Consider the following 18,302-nt stretch of genomic DNA (forward strand, 5'->3'; position numbering starts at 1 on the left):
TGTAGAAGTGAAAGTTTGTCTGTCCTAATACACGGCTGGGGGTTAGAGAAAGTGAGAGGTACTGACACTGCAGAGATTAATGACCTAGCTGAAGGGAATCCATTAACCGATCCAACTGGAAACAGTATACAGTAGATAGACACCTGCAAGTTATTACAGCTGTCCCATCCCATCTCCTTATCTCTCCATTTCTGTGCATATGTTTTAATAATATAAACGTATTTTGCAGAAACAGAGATGCCCTTGATTAAGTCTCCCCAGTAAGGAACGTAAAAGATTTGAGGCAGCTTTTTGCTCCTTCCCAAGCCCCCTTGTACTTGAGGCCAGAAGTATACCTTTGGGGGCAGGAAAGAGAGAGTCCTGTGTGTCACAGCCGAAGGCATCCCTGCGACATGTGCTGCCTCACTCTTCCCTGCTCAGGTGTCCTTTATAACCTTGAACCCCTCTACTGGGCTAGTGGACCCCTTCCTGGGCTTTGGCTCCATCCTTCATGCACAAAATTCTAGGCAGAAAAATAAAGATCAAAATGACTCATCGAGTCTGCCCTGCAGGGTTATTGCTGCCACTCCGCAGAGGGACCAGCTTTTAGAAGGACTGGAGATGGTGAAGTCAACATATTTCATACACTTTTCCCACAAGGTGATAGTTTCAGTATAATCCAAAGCCCATTGGTGCACTTAGACCTATACAAGCAAAATCACAGAACCCCTCAAGAAGTCGGGGTTAATGACCTTGTATCAAGGTGGGATTATTACTGGACTCTTCAGGCTCTCTGTGTGTGTGTATTACTAGGGTGCGGTTGTCTTGGGGACTTGTGTGTCTTGAAGGTGATCAACCACAACAGCAAGGCATGTCATCTGCTGCCTCAGTGCAGTGGGCAGACAGAACAGTGTGTCCTGGATGCTTTGGATCTTCTCAGACCCATTAAAAAAATATTTCCTTCTTCACCCTAACAAATTGAGAGCAAAATACTGGAAGAACGCCAGAGAGAACCGTTTTGAGCGAGAGAAAATCACATTGTGGAACAAAAACAAATTAGTATACTCAGATCCTGTGTTTCCATGGATGTCAGGCTAGATTTGGATGGGGTGGTTGCTAAGCAACAAGATTCCTGTACTAGGGAAGGTAAATCTCCTGGTACGGTACCAGGACAGTCAGGTGTCATGCTCCTAGGCAGATCTTGCTCTGGTCTGGTACTGAATGGGACATTCTAATGGGTGCTAAGGCTGCAGGATTTGGACCCGACTCTATATCGAAATGGTCACCTTCCCTCTCTCTGAGCATGACATGGCCCAGACACCCTTCATAAACCACTGAAATCAGAATTAACCCCACTAGAGTTATCTTTGTAATCTCTTATATACTGTCCCAGCATCTAAAACTCATCATTCTGAGAGGTTCTAGCCCCATCAGAGGTGTTCCTTAGGAAATGGAGGGAAGTAGAAAACCTGGGTGTAGGAGTGTGTCTGGGGTTTTCCCCCTTTCCCACTGAGGGATTCCATGAGCCACTCAGTGGGATCAATGGTGGGTTTTCCCACCCAGGAACCCAGTGGGACCTCGTTCCTCTGACCTTGAGACCAAGGGAGAGAGGAGAAGGGTGAGAGGAAAGGTCAGGATTATAGCTTGTGAACCACCATGACAGGAGTGGAAAGGAGAGGAAAAGAGAAAGCCTAAGCCACAGCTAAATCTCAAGGCACAAGGTGACTGTGACGGGGTTTATGTTCCACTAAGGGGCTGGATGGATCACAGTATCAGAAGACAACCTGGTTCTGACCAAGATCTTTAGTATGGGACTTATTTGCATATCAATTTTTGTGCAGAAAGGACTTTTCCTGAGCAGATAAAAACACTCTTGGGGGGAGGGGGCAGGAGGGAATGTGACTTATACCCAGCTGAATGAAGGACTACTCAGGAAAAGGAAGGATAGAACTTTGGGTGATTAGAGGGACATCCTAAAGGACTTGCAGATTACCTGCAACTGGAAGGGAGAGCTTGTCAGGAGCTCTCTGGTGACCCTTGAGGGGCTGAATGCTGACCTTTTGCCTAGCTCTCAGTCAGCTAGCCTATCCTGATATGACTAGAGTGACCAGAGAATCCAAGGGGGACCAGGGTACTCAGTTGTGACCAAAGTATTCAGAGTAACTGGAGAGTAGAGAGTGATATGTGATTATGTGATTGGGCCAAGTGGTCATTACCCATCACACATCTATCCCCAGGTGCTTCTGGTCTTCTACTGGGCTCTGCTAAAACAATACAACAGTAATAACAACATACTTCATTCATACAATCTGTTAAAACATTTCTAAACACATGACCAGGACTCTCCAGGTCTTCCTGCTCACTAACAAGTCCTCTGGATCTTCTGGTAGCTTCTAGTACTATTACCGGTCTCTCCACCAGTCCTTAGCCAGTCACCTTCAGTCAATGATCTCTGGATCTAAAGGTTGCTTCCTAAAGGATCTTTTGACAACTCCCGGTATCATTGCCAGTCTCCTCGCCAGTCATCACTGGTCCTGCCGGTACCTCTGCCGGTCACTCACCAATGCCCATCAGCCTAGGACCTCCACTCTTCTGGCTTTTCTTGTGGGTCCACCATCGGTCCTTTACTCCCCAGCCTCTTGGATCTCCTTGGGTCTTGGAAACTTCATCAGTCCCACCACTGGCATTAAACCTGAGCCCCCCCTTACCCCCAGACTTCAGACTCTACTGAGCCCTTTGGCTACTCCTTCTTCTAGGCCCTTTTAGTCACTCAGTCATTTTTTCCTGGATGCATGTACTGAGGACTCTTCCTGAGGACTCCTTCCAGTCCCTTAGCTGCTCTATGTGAAGACTGTCCCAGTTGTTCACTCCCTTGGTCACTACACATCCACCAGGTTTAGGCCAAAGCTAGCATTCCTCACCTTGAGGGTCGCCTGGCTCCCAAAGAAGCTTCTGCCTTCCCAGCTCTCTGTTCTGGAACTGTTCTTTTCCGCACCCTTTTCCATTCAGTCTCGCAAGGCTGCTCCATGAAGTCTCAGCAGCCATTTTGAGAATCTTTGGAGTTCGAACCGGCAGCTTTAGGCAGCTCTAGACATTAAAAGGTAGGCTTGGAAAGGATACCCTTGGTCCCCCTTGCTGCTGTATTACCATGGAATTCCTGTGGTAACGGATACCATGCCACTCTCTTCTGGAGAGTACAAGAGGGAGCAGGGTACTTGGACTACAATTTCAGGTAGGTGGTGAATGACCAGACAGATTGGAGTGACCAGAGCAACTGTGAGGACTCAGCCTACACTCTTGAGTAGGTGGCGAGTGACTGGAGTGACCACAACTTATGACAGTGACTAAAGCATGAGAAAGCAGAGATCATCAAGGAAAATTCCCATCTCCCAAGGAGGTAAAGAGAGTGAAGCCACTGCTAGACCCACATCAAAGCTGTTGGGTGGAAAGCAAGAGTTTATTGATGTGGCTTTCTTGTATAATTAACCAATGCTCCCTCTAAGGAGTGGCTAGGTGCACGTCAACTTATTTCATGTAATTGGCAAGTTCTAGAAATAAACAATTTTTGATCCCAATATGAGCACCACATTTCTATATATAGCACAAACCCCCCATCACATGTATGGTAAATTATTTAGTTTAGATTAATTAGTTTTTATAGTTTAATTTTGTTTGCAAGTCGGGTCGGGTCAGTATTCTTGTGAGCAACCGTGTGAAATGTATCAGCGATTGTCATGCGCTCTGCTTCTCTGCTTAGAGGAAACAGATTGTAGTGCTTTCTATTAGTTTTAACCCCTGTATATAAGAACATAAGAGTTGCCATACTGGGACAGACTGAAGGTCCATCAAGCCCAGTATTCTGCTTCCAACACTGGCCAACCCACATCACAAATACCTAGAAAGATCCCAAGTGATATGCTGTTTATCCTAAGAATAAGCAGTGGATTTCTCCCTAGCCATCTTAATAATGACTTATGGACTTCTCGTTTAGGAAATGATCCAAACCTTTCTTAAACCCTGTTAAGCTAACCGTTTTCACTACATTCTCAGGCAATGAATTCCAGAGTTTAATTACCTGTTGTGTGAAGAAATATTTTCTCCAGTTTTTTTTTTTTTTTTAATCTACTAATTAGTAGCTTCATCGCATGCCCCCTAGTCTTAGTATTTTTGGAAAAAGTAAACAAGCAATTCACATCTACCCGTTCCACTCCACTCAATATTTTATAGACCTCTATCATATCACCCCTCAGCTGTCTCTTCTCCAAGCTGAAGAACCGTAGCTACCTTAGCCTTTTCTCATAGAGAAGTCACCACCCCTTTTATCATTTTTGTTGCCCTTCTCTGTACCTTTTCTAATTCCACTATATCTTTTTTGAGATACAGCGACCATAACTGCACATAGTATTTGAGGTGTGGCCATACCATGGAGCAGGGGTAGGCAATTCTGGTCCTCCAGAGCCAGGTCAGGTTTTCAGGCTATCCACAATAAATATGCATGAGATAGATTTGCATCGCAAGGAGGCAGTGCATGCAAATCCATCTCATACATATTCATTGTGGAGATGCTAAAAACCTGACCTGGCTCCGGCTCTCGTGGACCGGAATTGCCTACTCCTGCCATAGAGCAATACAAGGGCATTATTACATTTTCATCTTTGTTTTCCATTCCTTTTATCTTTGTTTTCCATTCCTTTCCTCATAATTCCTAACTTTCTGTTTGCTTTCTTAGCCGCTAAGGGTTTCAACATATCCTCAAACAGGGATCTCAAAGTCCCTCCTTGAGGGCCGTAATCCAGTCGGGTTTTCAGGATAGCCCTAATGAATATGCATTGAAAGCAGCACATGCACATAGATCTCATGCATATTCATTGGGGAAATCCTGAAAACCCCGACTGGATTGCGGCCCTCAAGGAAGGACTTTGAGACCCCTGCTCAACAATGACACCTAGATCCTTTTCCTAGGCAGTAAATCCTAACATAGAACTCAGCATCACATAGCTATAGTTCGGGCTCCTCTTTCCCACATGCATCACTTTGCACTTGCTCACATTAAACATCATCTGCCATTTTGACACCCAGTCTCATAAGGCCCTCTTGCAATTGTTCACAATCCTCTTGCGACTTAACAACTTTGTGTCATCAGCAAATTTAATTACTCACTAGTTATTCCCATCTCTAGATCATTGATAAATATATTAAAAAGCAGTGGTCCCAGCACAGACCCCTGAGGAACATCTCTATGTACCATTCTCCACTAAGAAAATTGACCATTTAAACCTGTCTGTTTTCTTTCAACCAGTTCTTAATCCATAATAGGACTTTACTTCTTATTTCATGACTTTCTAGCTTCTTCAAAAGTCTTTCTTGAGGTGCTTTGTCAAATGCCTTTTGAAAATCCAGATACATAATATTGACTGTTGCAACCACCCCATGACAACCACGGGTCCCCAAATCCCCCCAACAATGATGGCAGCCTCTGCGACAGCAACGCACCCAGAGAGACAGGAGCGATAGAAACTGACAGGAGCGATACCTACTGAAAACCTCCAGTACGCTATTCCGCACTCTGCTCCTACAATGGATACAAACCCTGCTCATCAAAGGCCTTTTCCCACAAAACCTCAGTGAAATCATCATAACTCCAATCCTAAAAAACCGCAAGGGAGCAACAGACCAACCTTCTAACTATTGACCTATAGCCTCAATCCCACTATACGTCAAACTAATGGAAGGCCTAGTAGCTAAAGCCCTAAACTTATACCTAGATCACCACAACTTACTCCACCCTACGCAATCCGGATTCAGAACCAACTATAGCACGGAGACCCTACTAGGAACTCTCATGGACATCGCGAGACAACACCTCTGCACTGGAAAAACACTGATAATCATACAACTAGATCTCTCTGCAGCCTTTGATTTAGTAGACCATGACATACTCATACAAACTCTAGATGCAATAGGAATTACTGGAAAAGTTCTAACATGGTTTAAAGGATTCCTACAATCCAGAACTTATAGAGTCAAAACAAATAATGAAAAATCGGAACCTTGGTCCAACCCATGTGGAGTACCACAAGGATCTCCCCTATCTCCCACACTTTTCAACCTATACATTGCCTCCCTCACCTCCTGCCTAGATAAATTAGGCATTACCTCTTACAGCTACGCAGATGATATCACCATACTCCTCCCCTTCGACCAACTTGAACCATCCATGATAGGCACAATACACGAAACACTTGAAACAGTAGCATCATGGATGAAAGAACACAAACTAAAACTTAACCCGGACAAAACAAACTTCATCTTTCTTGAAAACAGCAAAACCCCAACCTTGACAAACATAGAAATTAACTTGATCACATACCCCATTCAACCCATGCTAAAACTCCTCGGAGTGCTGATAGACAGAGGTTGCACCATACAACCACAAATCAACAAAATAAAAAAAACTTCATTCACCACTATGAGAAACCTTAGACAAGTCCAAAAATTCTTCGACAGAAAACAATTCCAACTTGTGGTTCAATCACTAATCCTAGGCCTAATAGACTACTGCAACATACTATATCTCCCCTGCCCAACAACAAAGATGAAACAACTCCAAACAATACAAAACAGAGCCCTAAGACTTACCTACTCTTTGAAAAATATGACCACATCACGGAGGCCTACCACGACTCACACTGGCTCTCAATACAAGCCAGAATACACTTCAAATTCCTTTGCATGCTATTCAAAGCTATAAACGGAAACAGCCCTTCCTACTGGAACAATAGACTAACTCATTCCACCTCAATCAGACACAGGAGAACCCACTCAATATTTGCACACCCGCCAACCAAAAATGTCAAACGAAAAAAAAAAATATATGACAACCTTCTGGCCACCAGAGCAGCAAAACTGGACCGACAACTCACCAATCTGCTGACTTCAACCACAGACTACAAAACTTTCAAAAAAGAAACTAAAATCTTACTCTTCAAAAAGCCCATAAAACCAATATAACTTTATCAATAAAGTCCCAAACTCCACCAGCATTACCAATCCACTGCTTAGCAAATTAAAAAATGCTCTTTTATAATCTTATGTATTAAGATCATAACAATTCTTATGTAATCCGCCTTGAACTGCAAGGTAAAGGTGGAATAGAAGTCACTAATGTAATGTAATGTAATATTTATTCACCCCTTCAAAGAAATGTAATAGATTGATGAGCCAAGATTTCCCTTGACTAAATCCAAGTTGGCTCTGTCTCATTAATCCAGCCTCAGAGTATACACCTGCTGCAGACCCAGCAAGCCAGAGGCAGTCAGCAGGTTGCAAACCACAGATTGCCAACCCAGAGAATCAGGAAGCCACAGTCTACCTCCTGGCTACCAGCCCAGGTAGAGGTTGGTGAGATAGAAGCCACAGAAAACGATAATCCCTTACTGAGGAAGCACAATGCGAAACTCGAGTAGAAGGGAGGACCAGTATTTCATGGCTTCCAGGAGTCTTTTAAAATTTTGCACAAACACTTTATAACGCTGAACTGCCTGTCACGTGACCTTCAAATGCAAATTTACCACCATAAAAGATAAGTTTATTAAGCCTTTGTTAAAAAATTTATTTATATGGGTATTAGGTGGTACAGACAATAATGGTGCTATGATGGTCTGATGGCAGCCTGTGTTTTGTTTTATACACTTGAACACTTAAGGTTGTGGGGCTGAGCACTATTTAAAGAATTAAATGAGCATATATATATATATATATATATGCTCATTTAATTATATTATATTATATTGTGATACATAAGTAGCATTGAATATATTATCACAATTATAGATTTATATCGTTCCCTATTGGTAGTAAATATGTGTCATTTTGTCCTTTATAATATAGTCTGTACCATTTTGCCCGGCATCGACATCAAACTCTCTGGTCTATAATTTCCCAGATCACCTCTGGAACCCTTTCTAAAAATCGGCATTACGTTGGCTGCTCTCCAGTCTTCCGGTACCATACTAGATTTTAAAGATAAGTTATAAATCACTAACAATAGCTCAGCAAGTTCATTTTTCAATTCTTTCTGTACTCTGGGATGTATACCATCTGGTCCAGGTGATTTGCTACTGTTCAATTTGTTCAATTGATTGATTACATCTTCCAGTGATACACAGATTTGTTCGAGTTTCTCTGATTCATTAGAATTGAATTCTATTTGTTGGACTAGTAACACCCTCACATCTTCCTCAGTGAAGACTGAAGCACAGAATTTGTTTAATCTCTCCACTATGGCTTTGTCTTCCCTGAAAGCCCCTTTTATGCTTTGGTTGTCTAGTGGTCCAACTAATTCTCTTCCCAGCTTCTTGCTTTTAATATACCTGATGCTCTTCTGATCAGTTGGGGGTTGAGGGTGACCCTAGGGTTGGGTAGCACATGTTATGTTCTAGTGTCTGTAGCTGTTCAATCAAAATCACCTGCAGCAGTCTCTTTTCAGGTACATATAAGTCAGATAAATGGTCTCTGGTGGCTGTCTGTATATTTTCTGGCGAGGCAAATGCAACCCACATTGGTCAAAGGGAGGCTGGAAAGGTTGTGTATAAATATATCCATTTATTTTCAGAATTTGTGGGAGATTTATCACTCAGTAAGACATTTGAGATCTGAGGAGGGGGTATGTGTGTGTGTGTGTGCAATTGATTAGTTTGAAGGAGGATGGGATATGCTATGTGAGATCAAAAATGGCTGGAGCTCTATTCCTGGAGTGTTGAGAGTATGCAAGGATCATATTTCATTTAAGAACCTTTTAAAAACACAATTATTCGTAGATGCTTTTTTGTTAATTGAGGGATTTAATTGTTGAAGATTTGGGTGGTCTTCCATTTTTAGGGAGGATTAATGATTTGAATCTATTATAGCACTTTCAAATGCTTCATTGACTACTGATTTTATGATTCTTGCATTTTCTGCTTTTACAGTTGTCTATGTTTGATATGTTAAGTGGTTTATAATTTTTAAAAATAAATAAATATTGGGCCATCCCCAAATGAATAAAAAGAAACCAAAGCAGAGCAATGAAAACAATATGAGAAGAAGTGGTAGGAAGCAGTTGCAGAAGGTCATGTTCCTTTGTAGCCATTCTCCTCCTCCAGACAGGTTTTGCACCCTTTCTGCTCCTCGCTGGTGCAGGATCTTGTAGCAGGCCCTAATCTTCTTCTCCATTCTCTGAGTTCCCCTCTTCCCCTTTACTCTGTATCACGAAAGTCCCTTCTCCCCTTTCTGGGCTCAATGTTCCTCACCTCTCAACACCTGTTTCTTTAGCATTTATAGACTACATTTTGCTTTAACATCAATGCTAGGGTTAAGGCGCCCCCCTCCCCCCCCCCCCCCCCGCTACCTACCCGACACAATTTCAAGGAAGCTTTACAAAACACGGACAAAGTGCCAGGTTTTGAAAAGTCGTCCGGACCTCCAGACATGTCCTCGAAAAGGAGGTCATGCCCGGGAAAATCTGGACATCTGGCAACCCCTAGTCACTACGATGCAGATAAAAACAATGAGGAAAGGAATTCATTTAAAAGGAAAGATAAAGTCTGATAGTGGCCGCAAGACAAGATCCTAAAAAAATATCTAAGGAAAAGCTACATTAAAAAGATACATTTTCAAAAGATCTCTAAATTTAGGATAAGATAATTCAGAACGCATTTCAAGTGGAAGAGAGTTCCAGAAGAAGGGGATGGAGATGTTAACGAAATGCTCTGAAGACAATTGATGAGCTTTGGATGATCTCAGATTCCGGGATCAAACGTTTTGACAAGTAACAAGGTTGGCCTTAAATGCTAAAGTTAGAGTCTTATGGATCAGTCTAAATGGAACTGGAAGCCAATGGTATTCCTTAAATAGAGAGAGTAATATGGTCCTATCTATGGGCATTATTAAGAACCCTAAATGGAGACAGCCCATCCTATCTGAATAATCGCCTCAACCAGACACAGAAAAACGCATTTCCCATTCATACCTCCCCCGATCAAAGAAGAAAAACGGACAAAACTACACAATGGCCTCCTAGCCACTCGAGCCGCAAAACTAGATAATCAGATCTCCAACCTTCTGACAACCACCTCAGACTACAAGATCTTCAGAAAAGAAATAAAAACTATGTTCTTCAAGAAATTTCTGAAACAGTCCTAACTTACTTACCCCACTTTTTACCACCAGAGAACTGACAAATGACCCTACTTTTTATAAAAATCTCTTCACTACCCTAGAAATGACAAAGGTTCTTCCATTGTAACCCCATTCATAAATCTTATGTAATCCGCCTTGAACCGTGAGGTAATGGCGGAATAGAAATCTCTAATGTAATGTAATGTAATGTAATAGCAGTATTTTGCACAGTTTGTAATTTCTTAATTACTTCTGCTGGAAGCCCGGTATAGATAGCGTTGCCAGATTTTACTCCTGTAAAATCTGGACCCATAGCCCTGCGCACAAGCTCGCCTAGTTCCACCCAGTCCCACTCCATTACACCCAAGGCACGCCCCATTCCACCCCCCACCTCGCCCCGGCCCCACCCCCTCAAGTTCTCATTCTTGGGACCGCGTCAAGAGGTCATCTGCATTGCAATGATATCACAAGCATGCATGCGGCCCCGAGGTGGAAGCTTTTCAAAACACGGACAAAGTGTGGGCTTTTGAAAAGCCGTCCGGATGCCAGGATATGTCTTCTAAAAAGAGGACATGTCTGAGTAAATCCGTATGTCTAGTTGTTCCTTTACAATTCTATTCCACGCCCTCCAACCTTGTGTTTCCCGTTAGTCAAATGTCCAAAATTAGTTTTGTTGTGCGTATTGTAATTTTTTTTTTTAACCCCAAAATCTCCCTTAGAAATCATGATAAGCAATTTTATCAAGTTTTAATAAAACTTGAACTTGAAACAGACAATATTTCCAAAAATGAGGACGGACATTTCTTTACTAGCGCATTTATAATTTCTTATAAATTGCCTGCAAGCCATAAGGCTAATGGAGTGGTGTCCATACATTCAGACACAGTATATTTCTTCCCTCTAAATTTGTACCTGAGGTAATCCCAAGATCCCAAGGAGCAACCGTAGGATTTGAACTGGGCTTCCCTTTAATATTACGATGCTCCTCCTACTCCAGCGATTCAGACAGGAAGGTCAACCTCCTGAAATAAGACAAGAGAACTGGGCCAGCAAAGGTTGAAGCAAATGGGGTTTAGAACAGATGCTTAGCTTAGATGGTTTGCAATTAAAGAGAAGCCAAACACCTTCAGATCGAGGTACTATCTGTCTCACCGGTACCATCAGCCATGTAGTGCTCTGAAAATTTGGCCTCACACAACACCAAACGCTCTGCAGAGGGGATTTAAAATGCTTTCTGTTCTTGACTTAATGTGAAGAAATAGGTCTGGGCAGTAGCCAGCATACGGGGGAGATGCAAAGTCACTTTTCTGAAGATTTCCCTTTGGTAAATCGCACTGCAGTACAGAGGAGAGCAGCAGAGTTATCTCCATGTGCAAATTGGCCTCCCCAGGCCATTAAACACTCTCTCTTCTTTTACCGGCAGTAACTGGCCTATTATTGACCTAGTTAACCATATCAGTAGCATAAATCCAAAGGCTGCAGCCTCTGAACACTGCCTACCCCGAAAACATTCCTGGGATAGAGAAAGGAACAATGCGCAGAGGTTTTATTGCAAATGAACAAAAATACCCGCAGAAAATATTGGGATTATTGACTGCCTTTTAATGAAGAGTGGCCAAGTGGTTGGAACCTCTGCCTCGGCACTCTGAGGTTGTGAGTTTGATTCCCACCGCAGCTCCTTCTGAACTGGGCAAGTCACTTAACACTTTGTTGGCCAAGGCACAAAATATGCAAACCACCTTGATCACAAGCAGTCCATCGAGTGCCATCCACATAGATAGTAATCAGGTCCTCGAGTATTTTCCCCATCTGTCCCAGAGGGCTCAGAACGGTTTAAATGAATTTATTCAAGCACTCTAGCATTTTCCTCTGTTTATCACGATCTATCTAATGTACCTGGTGCAATGGGGGAGGGGGGATCAGGTGACCTGTCCAGGGTCACAAGGAGCAGCATGGGTTCCGGGTTTTACTTCCATTGCTTTCAATGGAAGTAAAAACCTGGATATCTCTGGAGCCATCTGGTAATCCTAGGCCTTATACTTCTGAGCGTCTAACACCCAGAGGGGGAACCTGCCTAGCAATGTTAGATATAGGGGGCCCTGCCTGACCTCTAGCACTACGGGGAGAAGCGGGAAAGGAGCTGCAGAGAAGTGAAGAATATAAGAGCTGCCATACTGGGACAGATCAAAGGTGCCTCAAGCCCAGTATCCTGTTTCCAACAGTGGTCAATCCAGGTCCGAAGTACCTGGCAAGATCCCAAGAGAATGTGTAATGCAGTGGTTGGAGCTGCAGCCTCAGCTGCCTGGGGTTATGGATTCAAATCCCGCACTGATCCTTGTGACCCTGGGCAAGTCACTTAATCCCTCCATTGCCCCAGTTACATTAGTTAGGGAAAAATGCTTGAGTACCTTAATTGTAGGATATGCAGAATAAAAATTATTTTAAAAATATCTATATATTTTTTATGCTGCTTAGACGATTTTCCCAAGTCCATATTAATAAAGGTTTATGGACTTTTCTTTTAGGAAGTTGTCCAAACTGCTTTCACCACATTCTCTGGCAACAAATTCCAGAGTTGAATTCCATAAATATATTTGTGTGGCCCATCTGATGATCACAACTAACCCAGGATTGCAGTTAGGCCCATCACATGACTCTAACAAGTTGCTTTTCAGTTTTTCGCTAGCATTTAATAAATGATCCATGTTATGAAGAATGGCTTAGTTGTGCTGTGCTGATAAACTCTTAATTCACTCTGCGTAGCCTCACACGTTGATCACCAGTCTTCTCTGCCAACCCTACCAGGCCCTTGAGTAACTGGTGCCACCACCCGCCCAGCACAGTGAGGTGAAGACCAGAGAGCACAGGAACACAGATCCCACAGCTCCCTTCGCTCATTTCTCTACATCACCCAGAGACATTGCCCCTTGAAGCATTCATATCTGACTTTACAGCATGAATAATTGAATCAATTATGAAATATTTAGAGAGCTAATGTTAGCCAGTTGCTTACCAACATCACAAATTGAAAGTTTACCTTCAAGCCATGCATGATCTTGGAATTATAAATGATCTATCCCAGCACATGAAAAGGGTGAATTATTTTCCTGTTTCTCAGAGAGAGGGATTGTTGCTAGGATCGGTCACATCTGTCTAAAGCAGAATATGAAAAGGAGAACAGCCATTGTAGACACTGTCCTTCACATATTTTGCACAGATCTCTGGCACTCCCTATATGATAGAGCAGTGGTTCCCAACCCTATCCTGGAGGACCACCAGCCAGTCGGGTTTTTGGGATAACCTCAATGAATATTACATTAGGGATTTCTATTGCACCATTACCTTGCGGTTCAAGGCGGCTTACAAAAGATTTATAAAATGGGGTTACAATGGGAGAACAATTGATTTACTAGAGTAGTAAAGAGTAGATCTTTTGACATTTCTCGGGTTATTAAGATTAAGGCGGCTTACAAAAGAATTATAGAAAGGGGTTACAATGGAAGCAAAATTGTCATTACTAGGGTAGTAAAGAGTAGATCTTTTGTCAATTTTAGCGTTATTAAGAATATGTGAAGTTAGGGCTGTTTCAGGAATTTCTTGAAAAGTATAGCTTTTATTTCTTTTCTGAATGTCTTGTAGTCTGGGGTGGTCATCAGAAGGTTGGAGATCTGGTTGTCTAGCCTTGTGGCTTGAGTGGCCAGGAGACCGTTATGTAGTTTTGATCGTTTTACTTCTTTGATCGGAGGGGGTATGAATGGGGAATGCATTTTTCTGTGTCTGGTTGTGGATGCTTGGATGAGGCGGTTGTTCAGGTAGGACGGGCTATCTCCATTTAGGGTTTTAAATAACATGCAGTAGAATTTAAATGGTATTCGTTCTTGGATTGGTAGCCAATGTGAGTTGATGTAAGCTTCTGTGATATGGTATTCATTAGGGCTCTCCTGAAAACCTGACAGGGTTGAGAACCACTGTGATAGAGCACAGAAAACAACGCCTTTTCCACTGTATCTAATGTAGATCTCTGGGGCTCCTGCAGGATCTCACAGCACAGTAGACAATGTCCTCCACTGGATCTAATGAGATCCTCTTCCATGTTCTGGTGAGATATGGGTTTATAGTTGGCCATAGCTCACCCACAGCCAGAGAGATGTTGTCTATCCTGCATGCTAGTCAGTTCCAGCTGAGCCTAATCCCTTTCTTTTTAGGGACCTTCTTATGAGAAGAGTGTGGTGCAGTGGTTAGAGTTATAGCCTCAGCACCCTGAGGTTGTGGATTCAAACCCCCACTGCTCCAAGTGACCCAGGACTTAATCCCTCCATTGCCCCAGGTACATTAGATAGATTGTGAGCCCACCCGAACAGACAGGGAAAAAGGCTCCAAGGATTCAAGACAAACTTAGACAAGTTTCTGCTGAACAAGAACGTGCGCTGGTGGGGCTAGTCTCAGTTAGGGTGCTGGTCTTAGACCAGAGGGCCGCCGCGTGAGCGGATTGCTGGGCACGATGGACCACTGGTCTGACCCAGCAGTGACAATTCTTATGTTCTTATGATTTATGACCCGTTCTGAGCTCCTTTGGGACCCTACCCTGCATTTGTTGTGAAAATTCCAAATCTGAGGGACTTAAATTGTGATATTAACCCTCTCTGTTCTGACCATCCTGTATCTTATTCTGAATAAGATGTTTGTCAGTGACCCACATACCGAGAAAGAGTGACAGCCTCATCTTTGCAGCCAGCTACAAGGACTATCCTTTCTGTTTCCTGTGTCGGAGAGTCTTCTAACATCCCAAGTGGATGTTTTTCCAGAGCTATGAGCTGCGGAATTTTTATAATGATACAGGAGCACTTCTGTGTGAAATCTTTTCTTCCTGTTGGAGATGTATAGAGTCAATCAGGCATTCTCTGATTCTCTCTCCGCCTGTCTGCTCTCTCTAAATACTGGATTCATCTAACTGTCTGCCTCCATGTATCTCTGTCTTCCCTTCTTTCTTTATCATTTCGACACACTCAGTTTTTCAAACTAGGTCTCGGGGCAGAGATCAGAGGTAGGGTCTGCTTTTCAGTACTCCCTGTTTATTCTCTGCCCGTGTTGGATTCTTCCTATGCTACAATTATTTTTTTCTTTCTTGAAACAGCTTTAGCCTATCGTGGAACTGAAGGGGGTACAGCCACTTCTACTAGGATCTATACAGAAGGACTCCAGAAGGACCACTGTTAACAGCTGCCAAATAACCATTCCAACAGGGAATCTGAAAGAAAGAAAATGTTGTTGCCATAATGGCATTTAATCTTCCTTAGACTTGAACATAAACACATGGACTGAAATGGCCCTGCTTGGTTAGTGTGCTCGTCTGTCAACAGAGGGGACTGTTTCTGCCATTTTAAACCAAACCCTCTTCCATCAGGGACACTCGGTGGACTCTACCAGAAGAACTGCCCACAGTATTATTTACTGTAATGAGGAACTTTCTGGGGGGAGAAGCCCCCTGCTTTGTGAAGTATTGTGAGAGATGGGTGGAGGGGCAGGGTATATAGAGTGATTTCACAAGGAAAAAAAGAGGTGGTTGCTATAATTTTTCAAGGGTTTGAGAGGAGGACAAGCCCTCAGAGAACAGCAGGAGGCCCGGCCTAGGTCAGTGGAAAGTTTAAGAAGATCGGGTTCGGATTAAGTGAAGGCTGTGAGGGTAATTCTAAAAGGAGGGTGCCAAGATGTGGGTGCCAGGCAGACACGTCAGTAACCTGAATACTGGCATTTCCACATATTCAGTTTGTGCTCTGTACACAGTATTTCAGCCACGCGCTGTTCTGGGATATGACACATGGTTTGCAGGTGGCCATTCACATGGGCGGAGTTTCAACACAGTATGGGTGGGGCATACTTTTGCATGCACAGATTATAGAATCCTCTAAATATACCCATGTTCTTTAGTGACCTAGGTGCATGCTTTTGGCACGTTACCAGTGGTAAAGTAGGGGGGCGGACCACCCCGGACGCCATCCCCACGGCACACTCGCATCCTCCCTTCCCCGCCTCCCTCATACCTCTTTAAATTTTCACCAACATGAGCAACTACTCTGGCCTACTACTCACGTTGGCCTGGCTCCCTATGAAATCACTTCCGGGTCACGGGGCCAAGAAGTGATGTGACGTCAGAAGAAAAGCCAGCACCGGCATGAGCAGCAGGACAGAGAAGCTGCTAATGCTGGCAAAGATTTAAATAGGAACGGGGGTGTGAGCATAGCATGGAAGGGTGCAGAAGGAACAGGAGGGCAGAGAGGAGGCACGAGTGGCACCACTGCCCTAGGCACCTCCTACCCTTGCCACTGCACGTTATACTGCTATTCTATACAGAAAGAATGAGCCTACATTTTATCTATAATAATAAAATGCAAAGCGCGCATGTGCACTCTTATCCCGTGTTCCCTGAGTCCTGATCTGTCGGGATGTGGCCACAAGAGTGCGCATACGCGCTTACAAGGATCTTTAGTCCTTCCCGGCAAATGATGGAGCGAGCGAGGAAGGGGGAGCGGCGAATGGAGGGTTAAAATCCGCCCCTTCTACAGACCGGACAAGTCGCCCCACTGCGTCTCTTTCCGGGGCTCGGAGGACGCCTCTGAGGGTGGTCGGGGCCCGGGCTGCTCGGTCCATGCGCCCGGCTGGCTCTCCCACCAAAGCCCCCCACGGTGGCTGCTCCTCCCGCATCCGGCCCCGCGTCCAAAGCCTCCCCGAAGGCTGGCTCCCATGAAAATGCTACCCTTCCATTCAAAGCCGCGGCGGCAGCCCCCCAAGAGCCGCACCAGCGTCGGAAACCCCTCCGACGTCACAACGTCAGAGACAAGGCTTCTGATGCCGGTGCGCCTCCGGAGAGAAGCCGTCGCCGTGGCCCAGAACAGCAACACAACATTTTCATGGGAGCCAGCCCTCGGAGAAGCCCAAGAGGAGACAATACCGCGAAAAGCTCCAGCAAGGGAGCCAACCAGACCGCGAGTGCGGGTGAGGAGCCGCCGCTGCCTGTCTACAACTTTAAGTCTACAACTACTACTATTTATTATTTCTATAGTGCTGAAAGGTGTACGTAGTGCTGTACATTTAACATACAATAGACAGTCCCCGCTCAGAAGAGCTAACAATCTAATTGGACAGACAGGACACCTCAGGGTTGGGGAGATTATGGTAGCAAAAATGATACAGTGGGTAAAGGTTGACAACAGTGAGTAGGAGTTAAGAGCTGACAACAGTTGCAAAATACTGGGTTTTTAGCTTGGATTTGAATACTGCTAGAGATGGAGCATGACGTATTGATTCAGGCAGCCTCTCCCCGTATGCCTTTTGACAAAGACCATGTACCATTTTAGTAGCCTTCCTCTGGACCGACTCCATTCTTTTTATATCTTTTTGAAGGTGAGGCCTCCAGAATTGTCCACAATATTCTAAATGAGGTCTCACCAAAGTCTTATACAAGGGCATCAATACCTCCTTTTTCCTACTGGCCATGTCTCTCCCTATGCAATCTAGAATCCTTCTAGCTTTCACAGTCACCTTTTCAACCTGTTTAGCCACCTTAAGATCATCACATACAATCCCACCCAAGTCCTGCTCTTCTGTCATGCACATAAGTTCTTTAAACTGTACCGTTCCTTCGGGTTTTTGCAGCCCAAATGCATGACTTTGCATTTCTGAGCATTAAATTTTAGCTGCCAAATTTCAGACCATTCTTTAAGTTTCCCTAGGTCCTTCCTCATGTTATTCACACCATCGACCACAGTGGTCCACAATGGGGCCCTTGTAGTTCTTATGTTCTAATGCTTGCTTGTTTTCAGATCAGCACGCACCTCCCATGCACTAAAAAATACTTTGCGGCGTGTTTGGGTGTGGAGAGTAGGCATGTCCCGTGATAATCAGTTAGTACAGTTGCTTCACCCTGCACTAACCTTACCACTTAGAAAACAGATGTTGGTAAAGACTCCCACACTAATGGCCCTGCGCTAATTGAGAAATTAGCATGTAGCCATTAATGGGGAAAATAAGAAATGTGGCCATTTTGCAGCCGCGCTAAGCATGCGAGAAACCCACACACTAGCCATGGTACAGACCATGTTTTAGGACAGTTAGTGAAAGGCCCCAATATGAGGTAACAGATTAGCTAATAGGAGAATATCATATGA

Source organism: Geotrypetes seraphini, chromosome 5, assembly GCF_902459505.1.
Source record: "Geotrypetes seraphini chromosome 5, aGeoSer1.1, whole genome shotgun sequence".
In the NCBI taxonomy this organism is placed as follows: domain Eukaryota; kingdom Metazoa; phylum Chordata; class Amphibia; order Gymnophiona; family Dermophiidae; genus Geotrypetes; species Geotrypetes seraphini.